The 24823-nt window shown below is 37.4% G+C and overlaps 1 protein-coding gene and 1 non-coding gene across 2 annotated transcripts in view; one reads left to right on the top strand and one right to left on the bottom strand.

The window, feature by feature from the left end:
- Nkain2 (sodium/potassium transporting ATPase interacting 2) overlaps nt 1-24823 on the bottom strand; it is a 750666-nt gene that overhangs the window by 630109 nt on the left and 95734 nt on the right. The gene's annotated exons all lie outside the window — the stretch shown is intronic.
- LOC127674249 (small nucleolar RNA SNORA17) lies at nt 6948-7079 on the top strand. The gene has a single exon (XR_007975310.1). It is a non-coding gene; the product is annotated as a small nucleolar RNA SNORA17 (small nucleolar RNA).

The following is a 24823-nucleotide window of genomic DNA, read 5'->3' as shown; positions in this document are numbered from 1 at the left end:
TTATTGTTTCTATTTCCATTTTTAGATCCTGGATGGTTTTGTTTAGTTCCTTCACCTGTTTGTTTGTGTTTTCCTGCAATTCTTTAGGGATTTTTTTTTCTTTTGTATCCACTTTAAGGACTTCTACCTGTTTACCAGTGCTCTCTAGTCTTTCTTTAAGGAAGTTATTTATGTGCTTCTTAAAGTCCTCTATCATCATCATGAGATAAGATTTCAAACCAGAGTTTTGCTTTTCTGGTGTGTGGGGTAACCAGGGCTAGCTGTAGTGGAAGAACTGTGCTCTGATGATGATGCCAAGTAACCTTGGTTTCTGTTGCTTATGTTCTTGTGCTTGCCTTTTGCCATCTGGTTATTTCTGGTGTTAGCTGTTCTTCCTGTCTTTGACTACGGTTTGTCTGTCCTACAAGCCTTTGTGTCAGTAGTTCTGGGAGACCAGCTGTCTCCTGGTGGTATTTGTGTATGTAGCTCTGTTGCCAAGGATCAACTCTGTGTGCAGACAGAAATCAGAAGCCTCCTGTCCCAGACAACCCCTGGGTTCCTGTGTCCTGAGGGTTATGGGCAGGTTCCTCAGAGCAGCAGGCGTGTTCCTACCTGCATTCACAGTACTGTCAGAACTCCTGGGAGGCTAGCTATCTCCCTGTGCCACCTGGGTATGGAGCTCTGTGGCAGAGGATCATCTCCAGCCAACTAGTGACTTTCAATCTTCAGGTATTTTTAAAAGCTACTGTAGGGCTAAACTTGCTTACTCACATATTATGTAATTCACAGATAAGAAGCTTGATAACAACTCCTTTCTTAAATTTTTCTCTTCCTAATTAAGGGTAATTTTGGATTTAACCCAAAATGACATGAGGAATCATATTTTAAAATTTGCCCTAGAAATAGTTGTTATATGTTTATATTATTAGCAACGAATTTGCACATTTATTCCATATGTTCAGAGTACTCACCCACGGGTATTATGATTTTGCTTGGATACTTCCATGGGATGTTTATTTATGATCTTTGCTTACATATTAGAATTCCATCCCATGACATCAAATTTATGAATACAAAATCTTTTTTTATTCTCTAATCTTCTTTTCACAGTCCAGACCTTATTCCCCTCCCTGTTTACCCTCTGACTTCCACAACCCACACCTCTTTCCCCTGCCCCCATCTCCAAGAGGATGTCCCCAACTCCACCTCATCCCATCAGACCTCCCCAGTCCCTGGGGCCCCAAGTCTCTCTAGGGTTAGGTGCATCTTCTCTGACTGAGTCTGGATCTGGCAGGCCTCTTCTATATATGTGTTGAGGACCTCATATCAGCTAGTGTATGCTGCCTGGCTCAGTTTCTGAGAGATCTCAGGGGTCCAAGTTAGTTTAAACTGCTGGTCTTCCTTCCTATGGGGCTGCTTTCTTCCTCAGCTTCTTCCAGCTTTTCAACCACAGGAATCACCAGCTTCTGTCCATTGGTTAGATGTAAATATCTATGTCTGACTCTTTCAGCTGCTTCACAGTCTTTTGGAGGGTAGTCATGATTGACAGCTTTGATGAGTACTCCATAATATCAGTACTAGTGTCAGGCCTTGGGACCTCCCCTTGAGCTGGATCCCAGTTTGGCCCTGTCACTGGGCCTCCTTTTCCTCAGGCTCCTCTCCATCTTTGTCCCTGAAGTTCTTTCAAATAGGAACAATTTTGGGTCAGAGTGTTTGACTGTGGGATGGTATCCCCATCTCTCACTTGATGGCCTGTTTTTCTGCTGGGGATGGACACTACAAGTTCCCTCTCCCCACTATAAGTCCTTCCCTTTGAGTCTAGAAAGTCTCAAATCTCTCAGGTCTCTGGTATATTCTAGATGGTCCCCCACCTCCTGAGGTTGCCTGTTTCCACTTTCTGCTGGTCTTCAGGGCTTCAGTCCTGTTACCTCACCCAATACCTGACAGTATTCCCCTCATCCTTTCTCTGTTACCTTGACCACCAAGGTCCCTCCCTCTCTCCCTCCTGCTGTGATTGCTTTCTTCTCCCTCCCAAGTGGGATTGAGGCATCCTCACTTGGGCCCTTTGTCTTGTTATCCTTAATAGCTAGGTAGCATAAATATAAAACAAGTGCTTGCGAAGATGTGCAGAAAGAGAAACACTCCTCCACTGCTGGTGGGGTTGCAAGCTAGTACAACTACTCTGGAAATCAGTCTGGTGGTTCCTCAGAAAACTGGGCATCACACTACTCGAGGACCCTGCTATACCACTCCTGGGCATATACGCAGAGGATTCCCTGGCATGTAATAAGGACACACATTCCACTATGTTCATAGCAGCCCTATTTATAATAGCCAGAAGCTGGAAAGAACCCAGACATCCCTCAACAGAGGAATGGATACAGAAAATGTGGTATATTTACACTACAGAATACTACTCAGCTATTAAAAACAATGAATTCATGAAAATCTTAGGTAAGTGGGTGGAACTGGAGAATGTCATCCTGAGTGAAGCAACCCAATCACAAAAGAACACACATGGTATGCACTCACTGATAAGCAGATATTACCCCCAGAAGCTCAGAATACCCAAGAAACAATTCAAATATCAAATGATGCCCAAGAATAGGGGAGGAGAGGCCTTTGGTCTTGGAAAGGCTCAGTGCAGCAGTGTAGGGTAATACCAGGACAAGGAAATGGGAAGGGAGTGATTGGGGAACAGGGAGAGGGAAGAGGGGTTATAAGACTTTTGGGGAGGGGGAATCCAGTAAGGGGGATATTATTTGAAATGTAAATAAAGAATGTATCAAATAAAATAAAGAAATGCAATGGTGTGTTAATGTGATACCATTTGGATGGCAAACTTTTTTTCAAATATTAATAAATGGAAAAAATATATTGTGAGAAGCAAGAGGACAGCTTTGGAGGCATTTTCCTCCTTTCTCCTTTGCGCCAGTTCTGGGATACAACTTTTGTTTTTAAGTATGGTTCCTTTGCACAGAAACACACCTACTCATTGAGTCATCTCACCATTCCTGTACACTATAACTCTTAATTTTAAAATATGCTTTAAACTCCTTCCTCATGTGATTTAAAAGGGTTTACAGCTGTCATGGTAATTGATTCAATTCCTCAAGGGATTATAAATGTAAGGTTAGTAAACTGGGTCATATCTAGACAACATCTCAGAATGTTTGTGTTTTTAACAGTTGTCTTTGATCTAGATGCTGATTAAAAATCTCTCATCTTGGACCTAAATAGAGATCAGCATGCAAGATCACTGTGCACTTGTCCAATGGAGCCAGGTTTGGTTCTCAGAACCTATCTATAAAAGCAAACCCATAACTCTGTAGCAGGGAAGGGGAATGGAATAGGGGGCTGCAGAGGGGAAACTGAGAAGGGAGACATTTGAAAAATAAACAAACATCTATAACTCTGAAAAAATAAATAAATATTGGTGTAATTTTATTTGAAGACATTTTAAAATGATGTGTCTTGAATGGATAGTTGCCACATCAATACTGTCATCTTCTTTTTTTTCTTTTTTTTTTATTCGATGTATTCTTTATTTACATTCCAAATGATTTCCCATTTTCTGGGTCCCCACTCCCCACAAGTCCCATAAGCCCTCTTCCCTACCCCTGTTCCTCTATCAACTCCTTCCCACTTCCCTGTTCTGGTATTCCCCTATACTGTTGCTTTCAGTCTTTCCAGAACCAGGGGCCACTCCTCTGTTCTTTTTGGACATCATTTAATATGTGGATTATTTCTTGGGTATTCCAAGTTTCTAGGTTATTATCCACTTATCAGTGAGTGCATACCATGACTGATCTTTTGACACTCGGTTACCTCACTTAGTATGATGTGCTCCAGCTCTATCCATTTGTCTATGAATTTCATGAATTCATTGTTTCTAATGGCTGAATAGTACCCCACTGTGTAAATATACCACATAAGTATTTTTATTAGATACATTCTTTTTTAAAATTAGGCATACTCTTTATTTACACTTCTTTTTTAAAAATCCAGTATATTCTTTATTTACATTTCAAATGATTTCCCCTTTTCTGGCTCTCCACTACCCATAAGCCCTCTTCCCTCCCCCTGTTCCTCCATCTACTCCTTCCCACTTCCCTGTTCTGGTATTCCCCTATACTGCTGCACTGAGTCTTTCCAGAACCAGGGGCCACTCCTCCATTCTTCTTGGACATCATTTAATATGTGGATTATGTCTTGGGTATTCAAAGTTTCTAGGCTAATATCCACTTATCAGTGAGTGCATACCATGATTGATCTTTTGAGACTGGGTTACCTCACCTAGTATGATGTTCTCCAGCTCCATCCATTTGTCTAAACATTTCATGAATACATTGTTACTAATGGCTGAATAGTAATCTATTATGGAAAGTTTTTCTTCATAATAAAGCCTATTCACACACAAAAATCAAAATTATTTAAATAATACATCTCTATTTGAGAGATTTAGAACTCTTCTACTAGCTTTTAGCACTCATACTTTAGTGGATACTGTAGTTCAATGTGTAAGCAACCTTTGAGGATAACCAACATTGTTTCCTCTCCTTGCCAGAAATATTTCCTGTTGGCAATTCACAGCCAAGTTATTTCTCCACAATTATCTGTGGTCACAGTAAGGTATCTTGTCCCTGGTCAGGGACCTCTCCAAGGAGTCTCATCTCATATTGGTTTTTGTTGAGGTATAATTTTCTTAGAGTCTCTCACAGTCCTGGAATGATCGCATTGCCTCAAAACTCTTGTGTGAAATCCACTGAGGCTTTTATTGCTACTGCCTTGCAATTAATTTCCCCAATCCACAGAATTATTTTGTTTCCCCAATCCTTTACAGACGTTGTTCTTGAGAACACTCTAATAAATTGCCCACATGCAAATCTCTATCTCAAAGTCTATTTTGAAAGGAATGCGACTTATCACCATCCAAATTAGGAGTTGTCTTAGGAAATAGACACTAAAGGGAGAGGTTGGATGTAGATTATATCTTGGCTGGCAATAAAGATCTTGTCATTTAAAATAGATGCTATTGTGATAGTTTAGGGATGGTACAATATTGAAAGTTGACATTTTTACTGGGGTGAACTAAGATGACTCATTTAGACATAACTGATGATGAACCTGTCAACCATAGAGCAACAGTGAACTTTTAATAGAAAGCTTGACTGAGAAAACTAATAGCCAGTGAGTAACAGATGATATATTAGGCCCTTCCTATTAAGAAGTAGAAATGACTCATCCAGAACAAGGTGAATAATTCTGAATGAATTTCTGTTTATTTTATGAATTGGGGGAAAACCCACACACAGAAGGTTTAAAGAATATTTAGTCTATAGTACAAGAACTTGACAAACGCTACAAACTTTTGATGATTTATTGCATGATTAACTTGGAGAGGTATATGTGAAGAATCTCCTTCCCTTTGATATATAGAATATGCCCTGCATATATGAATATTACATGGTGTTTTATTCCTATTTGGTGGAATACCTAGATTCACAATGGAATATCAGAGGAGAGTACTTTTATTGATAGATACTTAGACAATTTTTATTTTATTATAATCCAATGTTGACGATATAGAAGTCCTGGTTTCCTGCTGAGGACTTGTTCCCTAGATTACAATGCAAAATTTCTACTAAGTTTACTGCATGACTCTTACTAATCACGTTAGACTCTTTGACTCAAGAAACAGGATGAGAAGGAAAGTGACCCTTCCCTGACAAGAATAATAGACACTGACCATCACTGAATTCAGAAAATAATATAGTCAACAGCAGGTTGAAACATGCAGCTTCTCTTGATTATTTCCTAACCTGTTAGGCTCCATGTCATTCTAGAAAATAAAATGGAAGGTTGGTAGATGAAATCTAGTGTCCTTATCTTAGTTACTATCTTGTAGCTGTGACAAAGTGTCCTGACACAAACAACTTAAGAAAGGAAGGGTTTATTTGGATTATAGTCTCACAGTATAGTACATAATGGGAGGATGGGGGACTCCTACAGCAGCAGTATGAAGCAATTGGTCCAAGCATCATGAGGTAGAGAGAAATGAATGTCCAGTTAGCTCACTTTTGCCATTTCATTCAGACAAGATACCAGCCAATAAAATATTTCTACCCATAAATAAATTGAGTTCTAGGTCTATACAATCAATATCAACTATTATTGTTCTGGAATACAGAAAGAATAGATAGGTAGATAGGACAGGATTGAAGTGAAATACATCAATGGGTGCTCTGAGACCTACTTCAGAATGAAGGTTACATTTTTCAAACCAACATCAATTAATTGTGTAAATGAAACAAAGGATAAATGTGACATTTCCACAGACATGGCTAGTTATTAACGAAGAAACAAGAAGTTTGAGGTGTGTTATTCAAATTTCCCAAGTGGGACTAAATTTTCATTATTTTAATGTAATGCAAGGAATAATTATGGTTTCAGTCCAAAGGGCACACATGGGCAATATCCTAGAGTATCCACTATAGTCTAAGAAAAGAAATGTTCAAAAGAATCCCTCATCTTTCACATACCTATTTTCTACTTTCAAGTAATATTGAGAAGTATTTATTCTGAATGCATTGACCTTTTTTTCATTTTCTGTGAAAGTATTATAGCTTCATGGACAATAGCAATTGGCTCATTCGTGATCACAACCCTTATCTAAGTATAGCCTATGTCCAATATCGCCCAGAGCTCCCAGAGACTAAGCCACCAACCAAGGAGTACACATGGCAGGGCCCATGGCCCCAGCCACATATGTAGCAAAGGGACTTGTCAGGAATCAATGGGAGGAGAGAGACGCCCTTGGTCCTATGAAGGCTCAGTGTTGGATAATTCAAGGGTGGGGAGGTCGGTGTGGGTGGGTTGAGAAAACCCTCATAGAAGCAGGAAGTTTCAGGGGGGAGGGGAAAATAGAAAAAGGGATAACATTTGCAATGTAAATAAAGAAAATATCCAATTTTAAAAAATGTATTGCAGGAGTGACTGCAGTGTCACATGTGCATCAATAGGTGACAGAGAAGAGTGAGGCTATGATTAAGTTCAGAGTTTTCACCTAAGACCTTCTGAATAATTGATATCTTAACATTCTCTGAAAAAAAGCAGTGATGTGGACAAATGAGAGATACCATCCTCCCCTGACTACTCTTACTACTGCCCACAGGCTGGAGACCTGGCCTGGGGTCATGAGAACAGAAGAGCTCTCATGGTGGAAGGGTCATAGGGGAGTTGGTCCTGCAACTTGTCTGCTGTGCAGTAACATGGGCAATAGAGACATAATTTCCTTTCTTGAGCAGGCAGGAGGACTTGCCCTGGGGTCATCAGAGCTGTGAATCTGCCCCTTCTACTCTCCTTCTACAGCACTCACTAGACAAAGACCCGCACATCTTCTGGGCAACATGGTAGTACTGGCCCTGGATGTGGGATTACAAATGAGTCAGTCCTGAGTGTGTGATTGTGGGAGAGCCAGTCCTGGCTCTTGTTGGATGGGCAGTGGTGCTGGTGAGGAAGAGCTGTCTTCCTCCCCTCCTACTGCCTTTGCCACCTATGGCAGGTAGGAGATCTGGTCCTAGAATCAGGGTATAGAGGTTCACAGAGAACTGGCCATGTCCCTCATAGGCTGCAACACTCAGGAGAGAGAGCCCTCCAACTCACCTTGACAGAAAGTTGAAGCTAGCCCTGGTGGGAAGCTACCAAGTCACAAGGGATTGTTGGTGAGTCAGCCTCATGGGCATGAGAATAGGAGAGCCAGCAGGCTCACATACCTCTCAGTCCCAGATCCTGGGCTTTGAATTGGCCCAACCCATCATCTACTGCCAGACTGCATGAAGAGGTTGGTCCTACAGATCCAAAACTAGAGGATCTCCATGATATAAAGCAACAACAGGATATCTGACAGGAGTCCCAGTGAAGTTCTAGTATTGATAGAGTAGCAGAAGCCAGAATCTTCATACCAGTCAACAATTCAACATAATGAACACTTTCAACAAAGTATGGACAACAGGGTATACTGTGGGATACACTGTGACATACTACAGCTTCCACAAAGATGTTTTACTCTCTGTTGGGGGGAAAGGTTGCAAAACTTGAGGGTGGGTATGAGGGGAAGGAGAGAGATGAGTAGGATTTGGATGCATGATGTGAAATTCAAAAGGAACCAATAAAGAGTTACAAATAAATAAATAAATCTTCTATGTCTTTAAAAATAAAGACTACAAAGACAAAGCAGTAAACTTTATGACACCATGAAAATATAAGAAATTATAAAACCAACAGAAGAGTGGGCATAAAAGAACAAAAACAGAGAAAAGCTTTCTTAAACTACCAAGTCACAATGATGAAAAAAAGAGAGAGCCTTGTTTGCTAAACAAAGAGATTTTTAAAAATCAGCCAAAAGTCACTTCTCACCAATAAAGTCTAGAAATAAATAGTCTATCGTATACAATTAGACTATATAGACTGATTGATTGACATTGCAAACATTGGGAATAAAAGGCTTAATGATATTCTTACTTTGGGGATTCTACTAGTAATGAAAATTATTCAATACAAAGGAAATGAAAAAAAAACAGCTATATACCTATGAAGAAACAAAGAGGGTTCAGCAAGAAGGCTATGGAGCAAAGGAATTTGTTGTCAAGCTTGGTGACTTGGGATCACTGAGACCCATACTGTGGAAGGGGGGAACCAAATCCACAAGTTGCCCTCTGGCATCCACACATGTGCTGTGGGACACATTTGCACACTCATAAAAATTGAATACATTTATGTATAAGTACTTTAAAGCAAAAAAAAAAACTTTTAAAAGAGATACGGTCACTGAAAAATGACTAATTCATCAGCTAAGCAAAGAGATGAAATGATAGAAAGTATATAGGCCAGCACACTCATTTTATTTAAAGTGTGCTTAAATATCCCAAGAGTAATAAGTTACAACACTGTAATTGGGGAGGGAACAACATAAACATTTAACTTAACCAATGTTCAAGTTGCTTAGACAAGTTGAGCAAGTGCACATCATAGTTAAGTCACAATAGGGAAAAATGCCCCTGGCAATCACAGAGTGTGTCATCCAATGGCTGATGAATGCTTATTCTTTGCATCAGGGCACAAATAATAATTTAATTCAGTTCAGCATCTAGTAAATTCCGAAACATGTCTTAAAAAATTGAAGATCAGAATCTCATTTTGCATTTTTTTCTGACAAAAAGAATGAAACTGGAAATCAATAATGATGTTTTCTATAAAATATAGAATTGAAAATTGAAAGAGGAAAAATTTAAAGTTTCCAAAGTGAGTGTAAGTGGATATGAATCACATCAAAAGATACAACATAGTGCAAATTCAGGACTGAAAAAGAAGTTTACAGAAATAAGTGTCCCTAAAAAGGGAGTATTTTAAAAAGAAAGCCTAACCTTATGTATGGAGAAGTTGTAATCATAGAACAAGGCAAGCTCAAATATAGGAATAATAAACAACAAAATACAAAACCAAAGTGAAGTGAAATAGAAACAAATACATTGTGAATTATTAAATAAAGAGCTGGTGGAAATGAATACATTATTGGACATTAAATAAAGAGCTGATGTTTTTGGAAATATAACACTGAGAAACCATCTGATTAACCAAAAACTACTAGGCATCTTAGCTTTTGTTTGTTTATTTGTGTTTTGCTGTGTTTGCTGTGATAAAAATCACTATCAAAAGCAAGTTGGAGAGGAAAGAGATTATTTTAGCTTACATATCACAATCCATCCTCAAGGAAATTCAAGGCAGAGACAGGAATTGAAACAGACGCCATGGAGGAGCATCCCTTAGTGAGCTCCTCTGGATTTTTCAGTTATCTCTCTTATAAAAGCTACCTGCCTACCCAGGAATGGCCACCCATTGTAGACTCTGCCTTTCTCCATCAGTAAGGAAGGAAATTTTCACAGACATGCCCACAGGTCATCTGATCAAGTCAATACTTGAATTCAGACTCTTTCTAAGATTGACAGCCAAAATTCGCCATCATACCAGGCATATATACAAATAAAAAATATTAGATACACAGATTCTCCAACAGATACTAGCAAAAGGAAAACAACAATATACCACAAATTAGCAGTCATGATAATGAGGGATTTGTACCACAGATGTAAGGATGACCCAACACTGACTAATGTATAAATACAATAACACATGAACAGATTGAAGATCAAACTCATGTAATTGACTCAACACATAAAAATAATCAATAAATCACAAAATTCTCAATGATAAAAACACTAAACAAATTAGGAACAGAAGAACAAAGTTATATACAAAATACAACAAAGCACAGAAAATATCACCTTGAGATTATAAAAAACAAAAGTATGCCACTGAGACCCCAGAAACAAAACAAAAATGTCATCACTCTTATTTGACAGAGTGGAGTTCTCAATGAAAGCAATTAAGCAATATAAAGAAATAGATCAGAGGGAATGGGCTCAAACTATCTCTGTTTGTAGATGATATTAGTCTACATATGTGAGAGTGAAAGCTTATACCAAAGTCTATTAAAAATCATATGGATGCTAAAAGATATGAAATGCAAAATTCAACATACAAAGTATAAAGTATTTTTATACTTTAATAACTATTTTGTTGAGAAAATAATAGAAGAATACTTATTTACAATGGCTAAAAAATAAAATAATTTATCGATAAGTGAATAGTGCCAGTAAAACTCTAAAAGTTGTAAACACATATAAAAATAATTGAAGACACCCTAATAATGAAGGCTTCCAAGTTAATATAGTAGACAAAAATATCTTTTACATGTTACTGATGGCTATAAGGAAGCTGAATCTTTTTTTTCTTTTTACTTTTCTTTTAATTTTCTATATTTGTTTACATTACAAATGATTTTTCCCTTTCACGGTTCCCCCTCCCCAAGAGTCCCATAAGCCCCACTTCCCTCCACCTGTTCCCCAATCAACCCCCTCCCACTTCTCTGTCCTGGTAATCCCTTACAATGCTGCATCAAGCCTTTCCAGGACCAGGGCCCTCTCCTTCCTTATTCTTGGGAATGATTTGATATGTGAGTTGTATCTTGGATATTCAGAGCTTCTGGGCTAATATCCACTTATCAGTGACTGCATTCCATGTGTGTTCTTTGTGAATGAATTACCTCACTTAGGATGATATTTTCCAGTTCCAAACATTTTCCTAAAAATTTCATGAATTCATTGTTTTTAATTGCTGAGTAGTATTCCCTTGTGTAAATATATCACATTTTCTGTATCCATTCCTCCATTGAAGGACATCTGGGTTCTTTCCAGCTTCTGGCTATTATAAATAGCCATGGCTGCTATGAACATAGTGGAACATGTACCCTTATTGCATGCTGGGGGAATCCTCTTGGTATATGCCCAGGAGTGGTATAACAGTGTCCTCCAGAAGTGTCATGCCCAGTTTTCTGAGGAATCGCCAGGCTGATTTCCAGAGTGGTTGTGCCAGCTTGCAATCCCATCAGCAGTGGAGGAGTGTTCCTCTTTCTCCACATCCTCACCAATACCTTCTGTCTCCTGAGTTTTTAATCTTAGCCATTCTGACTGGTGTGAGGTGAAATCTCAGTATTGTTTTGATTTGCGTTTCCCTAATGACTAATGATGTTGAAAATTTCTTTTTTTTAATATTTTTTATTTGGTATAATTTTTATTTACATTTCAAATGATTTACCCTTTTCTGGCCCCCACTCCCCGAAAGTCCCATAAGCCCTCTTCCTTCCCCCTGTTCTCCCATCCACCCCTTCCCACTTCCCTGTTCTGGTTTTGCCCTATACTGCTACACTGAGTCTTTCCAGAACCAGGCTACTCCTCTGTTCTTCTTGTACATCATTTGACGTGTGGATTATGTTTTGGGTATTCCAACTTTCTACTATCCATTTATTAGTGAGTGCCTACCATGATTAATCTTTTGAGACTGCTTACCTCACTTAGTATGATGTTTTCCAGCTCCATTTGTCTAAAAATTCCATGAATTCATTGTTTCTAATGGATGAATAGTACTCCATTGTGTATATATACCACATTTTTTGCATCCATTCTTCCGTTGAGGGATACCTGGGTTCTTTCCAGGTTCTGGCTATTAGAAATAGGGCTGCAATGAACATAGTGGAGCACGTATCCTTATTACCTGCTGGGGAAACCTCTGGGAACATTTCTTAAGGTGCTTCACAGCCATTAGAATTTCTTCAGGTGAAAATTCTTTGTTTAGCTCTGTACCCCCATTTTTTAATAGCATTATTTGATTTTCTGGATTTAATAGGATTATTTGAGTCTAACTTTTTGAGTTCTTTGTATATATTAGATATTAGACCTCTGTCAGATGTAGGGTTGGTGAAGATCTTTTCCCAATTTGTTGGCTGTTTTGTCCTTTTGACAGTGACCTTTGCCTTACAGAAACTTTGTAATTTTATGAGGTCCCTTTTGTCAATTCTTGATCTTAGAGCATAAGCTATTGGTGTTCTGTTCACGAAATTTTCCCCTGAGCCTATGTGCTCAATGTTCTTCCCCAGTTTCTTTTCTATTAGTTTCAGTGTGTCTTGTTTTATGTGGAGGTCCTTGATCCATTCAGAGTTGAGCTTAGTACAAGGGGGGTAAGAATGGATTGATTTGCATTCTTCTGCCTGCTGACCTCCAGTTGAACCAGCACCATTTGTTGAAAAGGCTATCTTTTATCCATTGGATGGTTTTAGCTCCTTTATCAAAGATCAAGTGACCATAGGTGTGTGAGTTCATTTCTGGGTCTTCAATTCTATTCCATTGATCTACCTATCTGTCACTGTACAAATACCATGCAGTTTTTAACACTATTGCTCTGTAGTACTGCTTGAGATCCAGGATATTGATTCCTCCAGAAGTTCTTTTACTCTTGAGAATGGTTGTATTTATTCTGGGTTTTTTGTTATTCCAGATGAATTTGAGAACTGCTCTTTCTAACTCTATGAAGAACTGAGTTGGGATTTTGTTGGGGATTGCATTGAATCTGTATATTGCTTTTGGCAAGATGGCCATTTTTAATATAGAAATGAAAAGAGAGATATAACAACAGAAACTGAGGGAATTAAAAAAAATCATCAGATCCTATTACAAAAGTCTATACTCAACAAAAGTGGAAAATCTGGAGGAAATGGGCAATTTCCTAGACAGATACGACATACCAAAATTAAATCAGGATCAAATAGATCATCTAAACAAAAGAAATTGATGTGGTCATTGAAAGTCTTCCAAACAAAAATAAATAAATAAATAAAAATAAAAACACCGGACCAGATGATTTTAGTGCAGAATTCTATCAGACCTTCAAAGAAGACCTAAAACTACTACTCTTCAAACTATTCTACAAAATAGAAACAGAAGGAACACTATACAACTAGTTCTGTGAAGCCACAATTACACTGATACCAAAACCGCACAAAGATCCAACAAAGAAAGAGAACTTCAGATCAATTTCTCTTATGAATATCAATGCAAAAATACTCAATAAAATTCTTGCCAACAGAATCCAAGCACACATCAAAATGATCATTCAACATGATCAAGTAGGCATCATCCCAGGGATGTAGGGATGGTTCAATATACCAAAATCCATCAGTGCAATCCATCACACAAACAGACTCAAAGAAAAAAATCACTTTGTCATTTCATTAGATGCTGAAAAGGCATTTGACAAAATTCAGCATCCTTTCTTACTAAAAGTCTTGGAAAGAACAGGAATTCAAGGCCCATACCTAAACATAGTAAAAGCAATATACAGCAAACCAGTAGCCAACATCAAACTAAATGGAGAGAAACTTGAAGCAATCCCACTAAAATCAGGGACTAGACAAGGTTTCCCCCTCTCTCCAAATCTTTTCTTTTTTATATATAATTTTTTATTTTCTATATTCTTTCTTTACATTCAAAATGATTTTCCCTTTCCGGTTACCCCCTCCCCATAAGTTCCCTAAGCCCTCTTCCCTCTGCCCATTCACCTATCAACCCCCTCCTATTTCTTTGTCCTGATACCCCCCTACAATGCTGGATCGAGCCTTTTCAGGATCAGGGATATCTCCTTCCTTTTTCTTGGGAGTCATTTGATATGTGAATTGTGTCTTGGGTATTCAGAGTTTCTGAGCTCATATCCACTTATCAGTGACTGTATTCCATGTGTGTTCTTTTGTGACTGGGTTACCTCACTTAGGATGATATTTTCCAGATCCAACCATTTGCCTAAGAATTTCATGAATTCATTGTTTTTAATTGCTGATTAGTATTTCCTTGTGTAAATATGCCACATTTTCTGTATCCATTCCTCCATTGAGGGACATCTCTATTCTAGTCTCTTGATGTAGGAAGGTACTTGGAAGGCTACTGAAAGAGAAACATGCATACAAACCCAGTTACAAAACCTTTGACTTACAATTTGTCCAACTTACAAAATATGCAAGGCCACTATTGGCACAGAACTTTTGGGGGTAACCAAGCAATGTCTGATTGGACTGGAGGCCCACTCCATGGGAAGAAAACCATACCTGACACCTAGGGTAAAACCAAACACTACTTGTCTAAAAAACATATCAATGATATTGTGTTATACTTATAGATCATTACCTTATCCAGTCATCATCAGACAGGCTTCTGGCAGCAGAAGAATGGGTGTATATTGCCATAGTCAAATCATACATGGAAAAAGTGCATAAGGTTTCCATCAACTCTCTCCCCTCAGAGCCCCAGGTAATACAATATAAAGGATGGCAGAAAGGTTGTAAGCACCAGTAGAGATGGAGGACACCAGGAAAATACAGCCCTCTGAATCAATTAAACAAGCTGCAAACAATCTCACTAGTACTGAAGCAGTTAGAACAGAGCCAATCTGGGTCTGTAACAGGTCCTTTGCTTTATATTCTAGCTATTAACTTAGTATTTTTATGAGACTCCTGAATGTGAGAACAAATGGGTGTCTGACTCTGTTGTTCTTGGGATACTTTCACCCTGTTGGGCGGTTATGTCCAACTTTGATATGATTACTTTGGCTCCATCATATTATATTTTATTTTTCCATGTTTGTCTCTTCCTTCCAATGAGAGACAGAAAGGGAATAGATCTGTAGGGAAGAGGAAGAACTGGGTAGAGTAGAGGGAGGCAAATTATAATCAGGATCTACTATATGAGAAAAACCTATTTTCAATAAAAGAAAAATATAGTATCGTCTCTAGGAAGGCAAACTATGAACAGGAAAATTGGAAAAAATTTAGAACACATGCTGCTCAACTGATAAGGTACAATACAGTAGTTTTTTGAGTGAAAGAGAAAAAATTTAATCTAGTTAAATTGCCAATATCACCCAAACAGATTTTTGGATTCAATGTAATCCTGATCAAAATACTAATAAAATTTTTCATAGAACTTGGTAAAAAATTAAAATTCACAAGAAATAAAGCATAAATACGGAAAGCATATGTGTAGAATGAAAAAAGTTGTTGCCACCACAATAACTGACCCTCAAGCCTTTGTAAGACTGTAGTAAGAATGACAGTGTGAAACTGTCATTTTATATTCTGTATAAAAATGAATAATGAATCATATATGCATACATATCTACATAGAGGCCGATGCAACCAAGAGGGAATACAGAAATAAATCCAATATCTAAAGCCACCAAACACATATACTGAAGAAATGGGCATGTTAAATAATCACACCTCTAAGAAAATGGGATATTTAGAAACAGAAAATTGAAACTTGATTACTATTCCTTTCCCTGTTAAAATTTAATTCAAAATAAATAGAAAATGTAAAAATAAGAGATAAAAATTGAAGAAAATAAAGAAAAATATATGCCAAACAGCATCACAAGCAATTTGTTTGGAAGAGGACCTAAAATGCACAAAAAGAGCAGAATGAGAAAAATGGGATATATCAAACTGAAAACTGTGCATAAAAATGAATAATCAACCTTAAAGGAATGATTGAAATATTTGTTAAATATATATTATGTATTGACATAGATTGTAAATATTAAAAAATCCATAATAATTCAATAATTATATAACATTCAAATAATTAAATAAAATTAAACTGAATGAACTCTTCTTTTTTGATAAAATTTTTATTGGATATTTTATTTACATTTCAAATGTTATCCCCTTTCTCAATTCTCCCCCCACCACCCAGAAACTCCCTATCCCATTCCCAGTCCTCCTGCTTCTATGAGGTGCTCCCTTACCCACCCAACCACTCTGAAGAAGAAATGCAGAGGTCTTACAAATGCATCAAAACATAGGCAGTATGTTTGGTTTCTAACTAGTTAATTTTATGTCAACTTGACATCTAGAGGAATAAACATTGACTGAGAAATATTTACACTAAGATAAGGATGGAGGCAAGTGTGTAGAGCTGTTTTTTTAACTTCGTGATTGATGGGGCATAGTATTCATCCTGTTGTATTTGGTGCAACCCCTGGGCTAATGGTCCTATAAGAAAGCAGACAGCTGAATAAAGTATGGGAAGCTAGCCATAGGCAGCATTCATCCACACCTAATGTATCAGCTGCTGCATCCATGTTCCTGCCATGTTTGAGATCTTGCCTTGAGTTCCTTCAGGAAAAAACAGTGATGTAGACGTGTAAGCCAAATAAACTCTTTCTCTCCAAGTTGCTTTGGTCATGATATTTCATCACAGCAATAGCAACCTTAACTAGGACAGTTGCCAAGAAAATGTAAAACAATCTCTTAAGGAAACATTATTTGTTCCAAGTTAGAAAAGCTGCTATAAGAAAGAACCCTCTGTTTTCTAATCAAGGATGTGGGAAAAAACCAAAAGAAAATGAAACAAAAACTGTCATTATTTATATTAATGAATCTATTATAGGTAATAGATTGTTCCCTCCTCACCCCCCCAAAACAAACCACAACAAAAGAAACAAACAAAAAGTGAATGACCATAAGGTAGTTATCCCTCTTCTGGATGCACTGTCAAGGAAATAAAGTCAGCACATAGAACAGCTAGTTACATTTCAAGTTTGTTAAAGCACTAGTCCCAATAGCCAAGACATGCATGCAAACTAGATGGCGTAAAGTCATCAATACATAATGTGGTAAGCATATATGATGGAATGCTACATAGCCATTAAAGAATGATGCCAGAGCAATATTTTAGCATTTATGGGTCCCTCATAAAATACCCAGCATATCTATCTATCTATCTATCTATCTATCTATCTATCTATCTATCTATCTATCTATCATTTATCTGTCTATTTTGAGAAAAATGATAGAGTTGCAGGATACTATGATAAGTAAATTAAGCCAGGCCCTGACATAACCTGTACATCTGGTTTCATGCATGGGATGTAAACTTATTTGTGTTTATGGAGAATAGAGTTAGGTAGAGGTTAGGAATGGTTAAGAAGTGAGAGAGATTGTATAGGGGTTGACAATGTGCATGAGCACACATGGGGATAGAAAAAAAGAAAGTGCTGTTTGACACAATTGGATGACCAGGCATATATGGCAATTTACCTTGTACTCATGTTTCTGAGAGGATCTTGACATTTTCATACATAAGGAAATGACAACATAATTACCATGATATGATCTATATAAATTATTTGTATTGTAAATAATTGCATAATATCTAAAATCATTACAAACATAGAAATACTAATAAATAATATACCTCTTATAACAGTACTGAATGTCATCTAGAATAAAATTTTAAATAAAAAACCAAATAGGATAAAAATCTAATGGGTATGAGAACAAACATCTGACATGCTATTAAATGGGAATATATCCAAATGTCAGGGAAGTATTAATGATTTTTAGCAATTAAAAGAGTAATAGCCTACCACATACTTCTCAAAGGAGCTAGTTAAGCTTTGCCTCAATTAACCCAGATTTCAATTCAAAGGCAGGCTGATCTTGAGCCTAATGGAGCTTCTGTTAATCTGACAGTAATAATATAACATATTTGATCTGTTCACCTGTCAAGATACTTTTAAAGCTCACTTTTAAAACTGGTGGCTTAATTTACAGCTAATTTCTCTAATGTATAACCTGTAATTTCTGAAACATAAAAATAAATGTAAAAATATAATTAACTCATGCAGAAAATTGGAGATAAAATTATTGTTGTTATTTTTTTTAAAAAAAGAAAACAAGATAATAAAAATAAATAGATAATAAAAATAAATTTATTTTGTCTTCCACCTAAACAAATAAAGAGACATTGAGTGGGAAAATGTACTGAAATTATGAAACAGAATATTTGAAATGATTGGTGCAATCATTTACTCAGAATATATGATTAGATTTGAGGATTCACATCTACAAGAAGTCATGGCAAACTACAAAAAGTACTGGGATTCAAATCAACCAGGATAAATTCCTAAATAATGAAAATATTTGTAGCAAGGTGAGAGGATATATATATATATCCTTCTTTTTTTCTGTCTCAGTAAGAAGCACATATAAACCAGGCAGTGGAACATGTCTTTAATTGCACCACTCAGCAGGCAGAGACAGGGAGATTTCTGAGTTTGAGGATAGTCTGGTCTACAGAGTGTTTCAGGACTTTCAAGGCTATTATTCTGAGAAACCCTGTCTCAATAAACAAACAAACAAATCCAAAGCCAAACAAATAAAAACAAAATAAATCAACATAACAAAAAACAGGTAAGTAACCCTTTTAAATTCCTAACAATGTAGATTGTCCCCTATTGTTCAAAGTGAAAAAGCAGAGTATTGATGATTACAATCCTGAGTTAAAGCATATTTATAATAGAGAAAAACAAATATAAAGACAGAAATGTTCCTGTGTGCTTCGGGAAATTGTACTCCCCAATGTTTGTTTTCTAAATTCAAGAATTCTCCTTGGAGTCTGAGAAAGAAAGGCAAATTGACGAATCCTCTGACTTTCAGGATCAACTGCTTTCTTCTGGATAAACTCCCCACTCTCTGATTTTATGCATGCTTATTTAATATTGTGGTTTTTCTACTTTTACCCTTGATCTTACTTTTTCATTAGGGATTAAGATATGTTATTTTTCATGTTCTATTAAGATGCTCTGCTGTCCTGCACAGCTTTGAAACAAACAAAAACTCACTGAAGTAAAAGGAAAGCAAAAGAAGACAGAATTTAAAAACAGAAAACCAACAATAAAGAGGGATAAATAATAAACTTGATTATTTCAGAATGTAAACGAGAGGCAAGTGGCCAATATGAATCCATGCTTCCTTCAAGAATTAACAAAAATATAGAGAGCCTACTGGTTTCTGGAAGTTAACTTATATCTAGTTTCTCTATTGGCAATATTGAACATGGCTAGGCTGCTGAGCCCCCAGTGTCAGGCATGGAAAATGTGTCTGAGCTGGTGGTCAAGGGAGTCCAAGAGGCTCGAGAAAAAAATATAGGACACTGCTATTGTCCATGGTTGCCTCCCCAAACTTGAAGACAAAACCCTCTTGATAAAGACATCACACAATTCAGATACAGGATCAAGATGGAAAAAGTTGGAATTAACATAGAAGTCTAGTCTTTTAGGACCTCTTTTATCTATGAAGGTTCTATACAAAATGCTGATAGAAAAACAATCACTATTCCTACACAGAAATAAAGCTTATGAACTACAACGGCCAACCTGGTAAGACACACCTAGGTATATATTAGTGGCTGTCATATCTCAGCAGTAACCACTCTAATTGGAATTAGGGCCCACTCAATGCTTGGTAAACCAATCCAGTTACCATGGTTACTAAGGCATCTTTTGGTAAGTGTGGAAAATGCTGAAAATGTGAAAAAGATAGACAAGTTGTTTCACTCTCCAGAGAGAATCTGGAGTAAAGTTCACCAAGAAAACCTGAACTCATAAAAAGAATTTAAAAAAATGTTTATTTAACTGAAAAAAGAAAACTTGGACAGATTTATCAAATTAAGAGGTCTAAATACACAAAAAGAATGCAGCACCAAAACATCAATAATAACTAATAAATATTTGTGATCATATTAGATCCTAGATTGCACGTTTTAAAAAAGAAATAAAGTAGCACCACACTCATTTGCTATGCAACTTCTGAAACTGTGACAAATGCCAAAACTATTTCATGAGGTTTAAGCAGAGGACGTGGCATTGAAATTCTGAAAGGATTTGTACTTAGCATTTCTCTGGCATTAGAGAAATGATTGGAAATTTTTCTTTTAATTAAAACTGTCAGCATGGAAGGATTTAAGGATGATCTGAACAAATCCAACAAGCAAGCTTCATTAGCCAAGAAAGTAACAGGAAAATCAAAAAGCACTATTTACTAGTATTATAAGAAATAGCCCTGACTATGCTGGCAGGTATGGCCAGGAGCTCAGGGAACATAGGAATGGAAGAACAGCTGGGACAAGGTCATTCTGGGCTCCATATGCACCCAGGAGCTGGGCTGCTCCACAGTCATCTGTGCACCAGTCCTGCTAGGGGAGAAGTGATCTCCAGGGAGAGATTCCACTCCCAGGTTTAGAGATGAGACGATTTTCTCCTCTGGTAACTGTGCAAACAGGTAAGGCTAGGAGCACAGGGAACACAGGAGTGGAAGAACAGCTGTTACAGGGTTGTGCCAGGCTCCATTTGCACCCAGGTGCTAAGCTGAGCCACAGCCCTCTGTGCCAAGGGAGAGCTGGTCTCCCAGGGGTCCTGAGATGGGCTTGCAGGCCCACAGGAAGGATAAGCTCCAGCCAGAGACAGCAGGACAAACTAATTCCAGAGATAACCAGATGCAAAAGGCAAACACAAGAAAGTTACCAACAAACACCAAGGCAACATGTCACCATCTAAACCCAGTTCTCCTATAACAACAAGTTCTGGATATCCCAACACACTGGAAAGCAAGATTTGGATTTAAAATCACAACTCATAATGCTGAGGATTTCAAGAATGACCTAAATAATTACCTTAATGAAATACAGGAAAACATAACCAAACAGGTGAAGGAATTGAACAAAAGCATCCTAGATCTAAAAGCAGAAGTAGAAATAATAAAAAAAATTACAAGGGGAAACAACTCTGGAGATAGACAATCTAGGAAAGAGGTCAGGAGTCATAGATACAAGCAGCAACAACAAAATACAAGAGATAGAAGAGAGAATCTTAAGTGCAGAAGATACCATTGAAAACATTGAGACAACAGTCAAAACAATACAAAATGCAAAAAGCTCCTAACCCAAAACATTCAGGAAATCCAGGTCATAGTGAGAAGACCAAACTTAAGGATTATAGGTATAGAAGAGAGATTTAACAGATATCTATAGAACATTTTATCCTCAAACAAAAGAATATACATTCTTCTAAGCACCTCACAGTATCTTCTCCAAAACTGACCATATACTCAGTCACAAAACAAACCTCAACAGATATAAGAAGACTGAAATAATCCCATGCACCCTTTCAGATCACCAGAGACTAAGGATGGTCTTCAATAACAACAAAAACAAGAGAAAACTCACAAACACATGGAAACAGAACAACATTCTACTGAAAGATAACTTGGCCAAGGAAGAAATAAAGAAATTAAAGACTCTATAGAATTTAATGAAAATGAAGGAATGACGTACCCAAACTTATGGGACACAATGAAAGCAGTACTAAGAAGAAAACTCATAGCTCTGAGTGCCTACTAAAAAAAACTGGAAAGAGTATACACTAACAGTTTGACAGCATATCTGATGGCTCTAGAACAAAAAGAAGCAAAGACACCAAAGAGGAATACATGGCAGGAAATAATCAAACTCAGGGCCAAAAGCAACCAAGTTGAAACAAAAAGAACTATGAAAAGATTCAACCAAACCAGGAGCTGGTTCTTGACAAAACCAACAAGATAGATAAACCCTTAGCCAAACTAACCAGAGGGCACAGAGCGAGTATCCAAGTCAAAAAAATCAGAAATTAAAAGGGAGACATAACAACCGATACTGAAGAAATCCAAAAAGTCAGATCCTACTACAAAAGCCTATATTCAACAAAACTGGAAAATCTAGATGAAAATGGGCAATTTTCTAGACAGATACTAGGTACCAAAGTTAAATTGGGATCAGATAAAGTATCTAAACAATCCCATTACTCCCAAAGATAGAAGCAGTCTCCCAACCAAAAAAAATCCCAGGACCAGATGGATTTAATGGAAAGTAATATCAGACCTTCAAGGAAGACCTAATACCAGTACTCTTCAAACTATTCCACAAAATAGAAACAGAAGGAACACTGCCCAGTTCATTCTATTAAGCCACAATTACCCTGATACCTAAACCACCAAAGACTCAACAAACAAAGAGAACTTTAGACCAATTTCCCTTATGAATATTGATGCAAAAATACTCAATAAAATTCTTGCCAACTGAATCTAAGACCACATCCAAACGATCATTCACCATGATTAAGTAGGCTTCATCCCAGGGATGCAGGGATGGTTCAATATATAGAAATCCATGAATGTAGTCCAGTATATAAACAAACTCAAAGAAATTAAAAACCACATGATCATTTCATTAGATGATGAGAAAGCATTTGATAAAATCCAACACCCCGTCATTAGAAAAGTCCTGGAAAGATCAGGAATTCAAGGCCCATACGTAAACATAGTAAAAGAAATATGCAGCTAACCAGTAGCCAACATCACACTAAATGTAGAAAAACTTGAAGCAATCCCACTGAAATCAGGGACTAGACACGGCTGTCCACTCTCTCCCTACCTGTTCAATATAGTACTTGAAGTTCTAGCTAGAGTAATTAGACAACAAAAGGAGGTCAAAGGGATAATAATTGGAAAGGAAGAGGTCAAAGTATCACTGTTTGCAGATGATATGATAGTATACTTAAATGACCCACAAAATTCCACCAGAACTCCTTAACCTGATAAACAACTTCAGCAGAGTGGCTGGATATAAAATTAATACAAACAAATTAGTAGCCTTCCTATACTCAAAGGAACTATAAAAAACTATAGCATCAGTAAGAACTCAGCTGACACTGTTAATTCTCTGAGGTTGGAGAAGCCGTGGACCTACAGTGAAAATATCGACAAAACAAAACCCTATTATATTTCTGATAAATGAACACAGTGATGAAATAAATTAATATTTTAATATAACCATAGGTCTGTTTACCCCTTAAGAACTCATCAGAAGTTTCTTCTTGCATACTAAGTAATTAACACAGAAATCTATTTTCATTGAACATCCACAAAAAACCCCAATATTCACAGAAGTCAAAAATCTAAAATATATTGTGTTGTGTTGAATGAAGAAGGGTAACATGAAAAATAAGGCATACTGGGTGCTAAAGGAAGATAGCAATGTTTTGAACCAGGTTTATCTTCTATGTTTGCATGGGTATTTAATTTCTTCTGATATAGACAGAGCATCTTTTTAATGGGAATGTTTTATTTGCTTGCCAAGGCAAGAAAGAGGCTTTTCATGTCAATTTATTCTATCTACTATATTTCAAACTCTTTTAGCTCAACAAAATCCAAAACATACTTCCAGTAGTAGATTCTATCTATTCTGCAGCAGCATGGGATCAGAAAATACCCAGAAGTCTCAAGGGCATCTCATCCTTCCATAGAGAGCAGAGACTCTAGCCATAAACAAGAATTATCACCATCTCTTTAGACCACCAGATAAAACCCATTCACTTTCTAAGCTAAACTTGTAAAGACCTAACAAGCTTAAGCTTAGAAAATTTTTTTTATTCAACGGTGAATAGTAAAAGTAGTTCCATTGTTAAACACACACACACACACACACACACACACACACACGCACACGCACACGCACACACACACACACACACACACACACACACACAACCACAACTGAACAATGTAAAGAGAATACAGACTTTGGAATTCTCACCCCTAAATAGATTATCTTTACTATACTCCTTTCCTCAAGGCTCAGAAACCTTTGTGAAAATGAGGACAAATGATGAAGGGGTCAGAGGTGGTGGATGACTTCAAGGAAGCACTGTTTAACAGACACAAGGAGAATGTACATATGAACTCACAGAGACCATGGCGGCATGCATAGGACCTACACAAGCTCAAGTCAGACAAAATCCCTAAATGGAGGAGGTTAGTGTGTGTAAAGTCCTACCACTAGCCAAAAGTTATTTACAATTTTAGCATCAGGGAGTGGGAAAACCAGTTTTCAATGGAGCAACACTGAATATATCAATTACAACCCCTGTGGTTTCTCTATACCCATGAGTAGTCAGCCAATATAAATTGAACACCATGTGTTTTGTTTTTATAGAAATGAAAGAACATGATGTTGAATGCTTAGCGGGTGGGTAGGGTGTCTAGGAGAACATATGGGTATGGTATGTTCTCATTAATAAGTGGATATTAGCTAAAAAATAATACAGAATCCCCAAGATACAATCCACAGAACTCAAGGAGGTTAACAAGCTGCAGGGCCCAAGAGAGGATGCCTCAATCCCACTAGGGAGGGAGAAGAAAGCAATCACAGGAGGAGGTAGAGAGGGAGGTACCTGGATGGGAATGGGACCAGAGAGGAGAAGAGGGGAACATAATTAGATGTCTGGTGGCAGTAACAGGACTGAAGCCCCGAGGGCCAGCAGAAAGAATGGAAACAAGTAACCTGGAGAGGTAGGAGGAGGGAGGAACCCTCTAGAATAGACCTGGGAGGTATGACACTCTCAGGACTCAAAGGAAGGGACCTTAGATGAATGCTCTACAGGGGGAAGAGTGAACTTATAAAGTCCACCTCCACCAGAAAGACTGGGCATCAAATGAGGGATGGAGTTGCCATCCCACAGTCAAAAACTG

This window comes from Apodemus sylvaticus, chromosome 23 (assembly GCF_947179515.1).
Source record: "Apodemus sylvaticus chromosome 23, mApoSyl1.1, whole genome shotgun sequence".
NCBI lineage: Eukaryota > Metazoa > Chordata > Mammalia > Rodentia > Muridae > Apodemus > Apodemus sylvaticus.
This window is presented reverse-complemented; position numbering and strand designations above follow the sequence as displayed.